Raw genomic sequence first — 8,624 nt, forward strand, 5'->3', positions numbered from 1 at the left:
ATTCGTTTGTATTAAATTGTTCTGATTTTAACACGCATTCAAATATTCATGTTTATTTTGTGTTGCAAATATTAAAGAGGAAAATATAATTGATTCATATGCAGCTTGAACTGAGGCGAAGCTCACTACAAATTAAAGAGCGTAAAAATACGTTTATTGTTTGTATTTTATCATAAAATTTACAGAAGGCTGAGACTTTGTATTAACAAAGCACAAAGCTGCGATTATTGAGTGGCTTGCGTGCTACAAATAATGGACTTGAAAACTTTAAACATCATTTCCGAGCATTAGCCTATACCGTAAATAAAACAGCTTGTGAATAGTCACGATTCACGTAACGTTATTTACTTCAGAAAAATTAAGTTAAGTTAACCGAGTTGGAGCCCAAAAACGTTTGGGGGGGCCCCTACAAATCTTTTGCATATGGGCCGGGGGCTGACTCGCTATGCCACTGCATATATTAGTTGATTATATTAGTTTGTCAGTGGTAATGAGGTCATACTCACCCTTTAACAGACCAATAAATATTAAATCTACCCATATTGTTTGATTCTAAATAAAATATAAAGGCATTTCTAACCCAAAATCACCCTCCCCCATTCAACGTGTCCTCAACTGGGAGGAAGGATATACCCTACTTCCCTGAGCTCCACACCCTATGTGCATCGCGCGCAGGGAAAGAAGAGGAGAGAATTACATTCTGGCTTAAAGACTCCCAGAGGGATTAACCTGTGGGTGGGATCCCTCACAACAGGCAGTGTGCTGGATCTGTGGAAGTACACCGCATTCCTTTGGATCTCTGTGTGCTACAGCACATCTCTTGTATTTTGTATTGTGTTGTATGCTTTGTCGAAATGCTTGAGTCCGATTTATATGCTTATTTATGCATTCATGAAAAACTTTCTGATTTAGTCACTTAAAGATGACGCAGTTAAGCACTGAATTAAAGGAATAGTTCACCCCAAAATGAAATTTTCCTGAAAAGGTACTAACCATCAGGCCATCCAAGATGAGTTTGTTTCTTCATTGGAAGAGATTTGGAGGAATTTAGCATTACATTTAGCATTACATCACTTGCTCACCAATGGATCCTCTGCAGTGAATGGGTGTCGTCAAAATGAGCCAAACAGCTGATAAAAACATCACAATAGTTCACAAATCCATCAATAAACGTCTTGTGAAATGAAAAGCTGCATGTTTGTAATTAACAAATTCATCAAGACGTTTTTAACTTCAAATAATTGTTTCCTGCTGAAATACGAGTCCTCTAACCATAAAATTGCTTTCTCCAGTAAAAAAGTTGTCTTGTCTGAATCAGGAGAGAAATACGACAGATCAAGCACCGTTTAGTGAAACCAGTCCAAAAAAGTTTTAAATAAATATGTCGGTTGATGTGTGTCAGACTTTGTTCCTTGTTTTGTGTTTGTTTTGCTCCCCATGTGCCTTCCTTGCCCTTATTTGGTCCTTCCTGTTCCTGTCCCCATTTAGTTCTATTAGTTCCAGGTGTTCCTTGTTATTAGTTATCCTTCTCACCTGTCTGCCCCTCCTTATCTGTCTTATTTGAGTCCTAGCCTGTTCTGTTCTCCCTTGTCCGGAATTGTATATCTCTACCCTTGCTACGTGTGTTTTCCTTGTTCCCTGGATGTTATTAAAATCTATATGTTTGAATTCCACTCCTCATCTCCTCGCTTCTTCCTCTCCGTGCTCCTCAAAATAGCGCACCGTGACAGAATTCCAGACGAAAACGGACCTCTGTCAAGCCCGCCGGCCGCGGCTCACTCAAGCCCGCCGACCACGCCTTTCACCCCGAACCTAAAGGGGAATCTAGGAGAAGGCAGTCGGCTCCAGCCCCAGAGCTCGCTCCCGTGTCGGCTCCAGCCCCAGAGCTCGCTCCAGTGTCGGCTCCAGCCCTAGAGCTCGCTCAAGTGTGGGCTCCAGCCCCCGAATCCAGCCCAAAGAGGGCTCCTGTTCCCGAGTTTAGCCCACGGAGGGCTCCTGTTCCCGAGTTTAGCCCATGGAGGGCTCCTGTCCCCGAGTTTAGCCCAGTGAGTGCTCCAGTCCCCGAGTTTAGCCCAGAGAAGGTTCCAGTCCCCAAGTTTAGCCCAGAGAAGACTCCAGTCCCCGAGTGCAGCACAGAAAGGGATCCAGTTCCCATGTCGAGCCCAAGGAGGGCTCCAGTCCCCAAGTCAAGCCCAGGGAGGGCCACTGTTCCCGAGTTGGGCCTACGGAGGGCCTCTAAAGACGATATTCTCCCCAAGGATTTTTTTGGGGGGAGGGGGAGTAGTATGGGTCCGTCCGTAGTGGCTGGGCCGAGTGGCGAGGCCAAGGCCACGGAGGCCATCCAGCCATGGCCTCCTGAGTTCCCTACTCCGCCATGGCCTTCTGAACTGTCTGCTCCGCCATGGCCTCCTGAACTGTCTGATCTGCCATGGCCCCCTGAGTCCCCTGCTCCGCCATGGCCTCCTAGTCTGCCTGCTCCGCCATGGCACCCAGAACTGCCTGATCCGCCATGGCTCCTCGAACAGGTACCGCTCTGGAGGCCTGCTGTCCCGTGTCTGTCCTGAGGGGCCTCCAGAGTGCCCACTCCCCCTCCCCGTTGGATGTTGTGAGGCGCGAGGACGCGCCTTCCGGGAGGGGGGAGTAATGTCAGATTTTGTTCCTTGTTTTGTGTGTGTTTTGCTCCCCATGTGCCTTCCTTGCCCATATTTGGTCCTTCCTGTTCCTGTCCCCATTTAGTTCTATTAGTTCCAGGTGTTCCTTTTTATTAGTTATCCTCCTCACCTGTCTGCCCCTCGTTATCTGCCCTATTTGAGTCCTAGCCCGTTCTGTTCTCCCTTGTCCGGAATTGTATATGTCTACCCCTGCTACGTGTGTTTTCCTTGTTCCCTGGATGTTATTAAAATCTATATGTTTGAATTCCACTCCTCGCTCCTTCGTCTGTGAGAAAATAACTCTGGAAAAAGAGTTATTATGAATTATATTTTTGCCAGAAGGGACGATTTAAAGTAAAAACACCTTAATGATGGATTTGTTTCTTACAAACACACAGCTTCTCACTTAACAAGATGTTAATTGGAGTCGTGTGGATTACTTGTGGATTATTGTGATTATCTGCTGTTCCTCGGTGGCTCATCCTAAACATCTTCTGGCTTGCATGCAGGTGAGGCGGGAGAGGAAGTAGACTGAGGGAGACAGGAAACAGGAAGCAGAGGCAGGAATAAATGAGAGCTGAAATAGTGAAGGGGGGAATTTCCCTCCTTCAGTGAAAGGGCCTATACTGCAAGAATGACAACAACTCTATCCTTGAAAACTCTAAACAACTTTAATTGCACTGAGATCCTAGAGAGCTACAGTATTTCATGTAGCATTCTGATACAGTTTAAAATAAGAAACAGTCACACTGTGAGACAGAAATTATGAGATTCAAAGTCACAATTGCAAGAAACAAAGTTACCTTTAAGGGCTGCATGATTGATCTAAATAAAACTAAAATTGCAATCAAGATAACTGGCTGTTGTCAAAAAAAATGGAAGCTTTAAGGGCTCCCTGTGTTTTTCTGCCAAAATAAAAACTTGATGGTTTAACATTTGGAAATGAATTAAGACTAATTATGCCATAAATATTAGCACTGCAATTTTACAGCTATACTATAAAATCATTATCATTAGCATATTTTTTTATTTTACAGTGAAACAGTGGGCATAATATTATTTTATTAAATGTTTTAAATAAATAATAACAATAAATAACAATAGCAGATAATAATAATTGTTATTATTATTATTATTATAATTATTATTCATAATAATGTTTATTAATAATTATTTGTATTACATATAAATATATAATATAATAATTATTATTTTATAGTCTATATTATTATTATTACTATATATTAGTCATGTAATCACACTTTTTTTTTCTCCAAATCACACAGCCCTACAACTTCCATACCATAAAACTTCCATAACATAAAACAAAAACTTTTGTTGTTTTGTTGACCACTCGTATGACATATAGGCCTCTGTTCCTCTAGTACTTATGTGTTTCCTTTCCCCCAATAGCTAGAGTATACTGCAGTGTCCCCATCTTAGAGTAGCTTGATGGGACAACCCAGCGGGAAAAACATGAGGCAAGGTCACATTACGCCCTCCATCCCTCCAAGCAGGAAGTGCCGAAGGGCCTGGCCCATCAGAGACATGAAGCACAAAGTGCAAACCAGCATCCACAACCCACCCCTCCATCCAGGAAGTACACAGAAATCTCAACCTTGCTCGCATGCCAGCAACAGACCTTTAGCATAGACTTTCACACATGGGGCAGACATCTTATATTGAATAGGCTTTCCGTACTTTCCGTACCCACTGTATATATACTCTGCCATTCCTCCTTGCAGATCCTCTCCAGTTCTGTCAGGTTGGATGGTAAACGTTGGTGGAGTTAAAAAGAACAGCATTTATTCTAAATATAAATCTTTTGATATAATACAATGACAGATTTGTTAGACAACCAGACAGGAAGCATGTATAAATCTCTAGCTTGCTTATATAAATAATTAGGCTGCATATATTTAATATCTTACATTATCACTTTAATTATCACAACCCTAAATAATAATAAAAATTATTTTTGTTCTCTTTTAAATGGATCTCATTCAATTATTTTTATTCTCTTTTAAATGGCTCTCATTTTTATCTAATTTTCAGTGGACTCCAGTTTGAAACCCCCTGATCTAGTTAACACTGTTATTAAAAACAACAATAATGTATGTGCTCAGTCCCATACACACTATATCTGTCTTCCCAGAAATTATGAAACTGAGCCGAAGGAAAAGCCTAAGCATGTGGACCAGACACACAAATGATGGTTGCTTATGATTACACTCTAGGCAACATCTGTTTAAAGTAAACACATCCATCAAGTATTAAATAACCTAATATGTGCATTCCGCGTGACGGGATGATTCCCATTTTAATATTAAGTGTCAGTAGAAGAGAGAATATTTATCGAGATGACAGACATTTTATGCAAACACCTTGGCAGGCCTTTGTTTGTGATATTTTTAGCATGCGATTCAGTATACCTTGAGATTACACACACTCACACACACACACAGATACTGTACTTGGTGTAATGATGTTGTGAGTGGTGCCGATAAATCATGGACGCTTTAATCAAACCACAAAGGTATAAGAGAATAATCAATCATTCAGAGCTCTGTCCCTCTTCTCCCCTCTCTATCTCTCTCTTTCTCTCTCTCTTTCCCATCTTTCTGTACTAAACAGCATCTCTGCAGTTTCCATGGGTAATAAAGCTGTCAGATCATTTCAAACTTGCTATTATTATTATTTGTATTGCAAATACTGTTGTGTGCATATTCTATGGGGGCCTGGGTGGCACAAATCAACAATTTAACTTTAAACTTATAAACAGAAGTGATTCAAAACATTTCTGCATTCAATAAAATAATTTAGGTAAATTCATCTAAATTCAATTCACTAGTTCACAACATTGCATGTGAGAAAATACCTAAATGCAGATCCGCAAGACTGCAAATATACTTCAGGTGTGCTATTTTGTGGACTCTGAGGATTTTCAAAAACGTATCATGCCTGGTAACATCGCTAATGCCGTTCTGTTGTGTCCCCCAAAGACCTGTATAATAACCATTCACATAACTTTAAGATGCTGAATAAATGTAAAAATACAAACTAATGGATGTCACTGACTATTTCCATGTCACAGCACACTTCAATTGAGTTTGATATATTTTGCTGGGTTCTAGTTCAATTCACATCACAGGCACACAGTTAAAGGTCATACACTGAGTGTGTATGCAAGTATCTATGTGAGAAAAACCACATAAGCTACAGTTCAACAGAATGATGGAGAGGTTCAGTAAAATGACAATTTTATTCTGGATTCTGTGGGCCTTTTACTTGCTCTTTACGCAGTCTGGCTGTGATAAATGATAAGACACCCAAACCGCACTGAAATGACATTGAGGGTATCATTCTGAATGACCTTAAAAAGGGCAGGATTGATAGATATCACAAGCCATATACTTGTGCTACCAGGACAAAAATATCCTGTTACAAGGATATACAGTTATTTATCAAAATACATAGTCTGACATTACTAAATAACTACTGAATTTTGTTCTTGCATTTCTTTACATTTAAACAGAGATTATATATTCGTTTTATTCAAAGTGATAATTAATCCAGTTGGGTGAGTCAAAATTATGGAAGCATACAGCATTAGAACATCACACCTGCACGTTAAATTTGTTAGGTTGTTTCATTTTTTTCCCACTGTTTTCTCTCTGAGCATTTGCCACCACCTACTGATGAGCTAGTGCAATGACACAGAATGGTCTATCATTCACCATTTGGAGTGTACAGTATATGAAATCTGATACGATTAATTAATTATTATTATTATTATTATTATTCAATTAAAATTAGTTGTTAAATCTAAATAAATTATATTTGAAATTATATTTAAATACATCATATTTATTATTATTGTTATTATTAATACAATAATAATAATAATGATTATAATTATAATTATAATAATGTTACTGTTAATTATAACGACTTTATAGTCCATGTTAGCTTACCAGACATCTTTTTTATTCTAGCGTAGTCTTAAACGACTTTTCGTATATACTTTTAAAAGTTTTTCTCTTCCGAAAAAACAACCCCAAAACTATTGACGACTCATCCTGGACTACAGATTTTTGTATAATCAGAGATGCTGTCTAGAATGACAAAACCACCCTGCAACCGACTACTGTAAAGTAATGGCTATGTTCTGTGTCTTAATTCGACTTCGAATTCAAATAGGTAACCATGTTCTAAAAATATGTGTGAAAATGACCTACATCTGAGTGTGTAGCAAAAGAGTAGCTGCATCCGAAATGACATAGCCTACTATACACTATGTACTTATGCACTGTACTCAACCATGTAGTGTATGAATTATATAAGGCTATTTTGTCATTCATAATCGGCTGCGTCCCAAATGACACACTACACTGTGCACTCATACACTATGTACTTATGCACTATATACTCAACCGTGTAGAGTATGAATAATATAAGGTTATTTTGTCATTCATTATCAGTGCCTGATAGCCCTTCCCCTTAATTAAAGCTACAGCAGTTAAGTGCATGAAGTGTCCAACATTCTTTTTCGTTTTTCTTTTTTTCTCGGTTATTCGGTTATAAGTGCATCATCCGGGTTTTTAAAGTGCACTTTTTCTTTTTGAAAATGTCAGTGTCAACACACTACTCGCACTATTTATCACACTACTCGCACATAGAATAGTGCATAATGCTGAGTTCACATTGCATGATTTTCAAACTCGTAGGATCGCCGTTGTTTTCACACTGCATGACTATCTGGGGTAGCATTCAGTTGCTGCCGTGTTCACATTGCACGATGGATCGGCGACAGGGGGTTTCACACTGCATGACTTCACAATAGGAATAGGAAGAATAGAAAGAATCACCGACAACTCTGTCTGGTCCGCAAACTACGTTTCTCAACAAAACACACGCGAGAAGTGATAAGGAAATAATGCGAGAACCCACGTGCGTCAGACCGGAGTTCTTGAGCAAGACTGGAATTATTTAAAAAAATAATATATCCCTTACGAAAAAGAAGTTTATTCAAGTGTGCTATTAGTATACTTATTTTAAACTACAAATAGAAAAGTATACTTTTAGTCTACTTTTTATGTACTTCTCAGAAATGGGCTTTATGTACTTCTCAGAAATATACTTAAAATGACAATTAAGTATGCTTGACTTATACTTAGAAAAAGTCTAAATATATTTGAGCTATACTTGTGCTCCTAGAATCCGTGTTTTCATTGTTATACTGTAGGGGGCGCTAGTACACATCTTCTGTACAGAATTTCCAAAAAACACAAGTGAAGAAGAAACCGAAACAACAGATGCTTCCACATGTAATCTAACATGATCATCAGACATAAAACGGTATCAAAACTATGTAACATTATGGAATAAAATGTCGACCAATGAAGAGGTAATACTGACTGTCAAGCTTTGGGGTGTTGATCGACTCTATCTACGTTTTGATTATCATTCTGAATCCAATTCATAGTCTTTTTTCAGCTTTTGGTTAAAAATGTTGTTTATTTCTTTATTTTTTATTTATGAAACTTATCCACATTCAAGTGTTTAAAAAATAATTCATGAAGCTAGAATAAAATGTTTTTGTTTACAAGCAGATACCCTGTTCTTTTGATGTTTTGTATGTTCAGATATTCATGTAACAAAATATATACAAATTAATACCTAAATAGACACTTACAAGTATACTACTAGTACACTGATATTTGTATACTTACAACATAAAGTATACTTAAAATATACTTGAACTTTACTTAAGTATACTTACTAAAATAAACTTGAAGTATACTACTTTTTGGTAAGGGATATATAGCCCGCAAATTGTCTGTGAGCTGATTTCCAGTTACAAGGAGAAAAATAAAAACAGATTATGCAGGAGGGAGATTCAGGGATTGGGTGTTCTGCAAAGAGAGTTGGAGGTAAATAATTTTGCAGTAGGCCTAACTGTTATGCTGAAGC

Source organism: Sinocyclocheilus anshuiensis, unplaced genomic scaffold (assembly GCF_001515605.1).
Source record: "Sinocyclocheilus anshuiensis isolate Anshui unplaced genomic scaffold, SAMN03320099.WGS_v1.1 scaffold710, whole genome shotgun sequence".
Taxonomy (NCBI): domain Eukaryota; kingdom Metazoa; phylum Chordata; class Actinopteri; order Cypriniformes; family Cyprinidae; genus Sinocyclocheilus; species Sinocyclocheilus anshuiensis.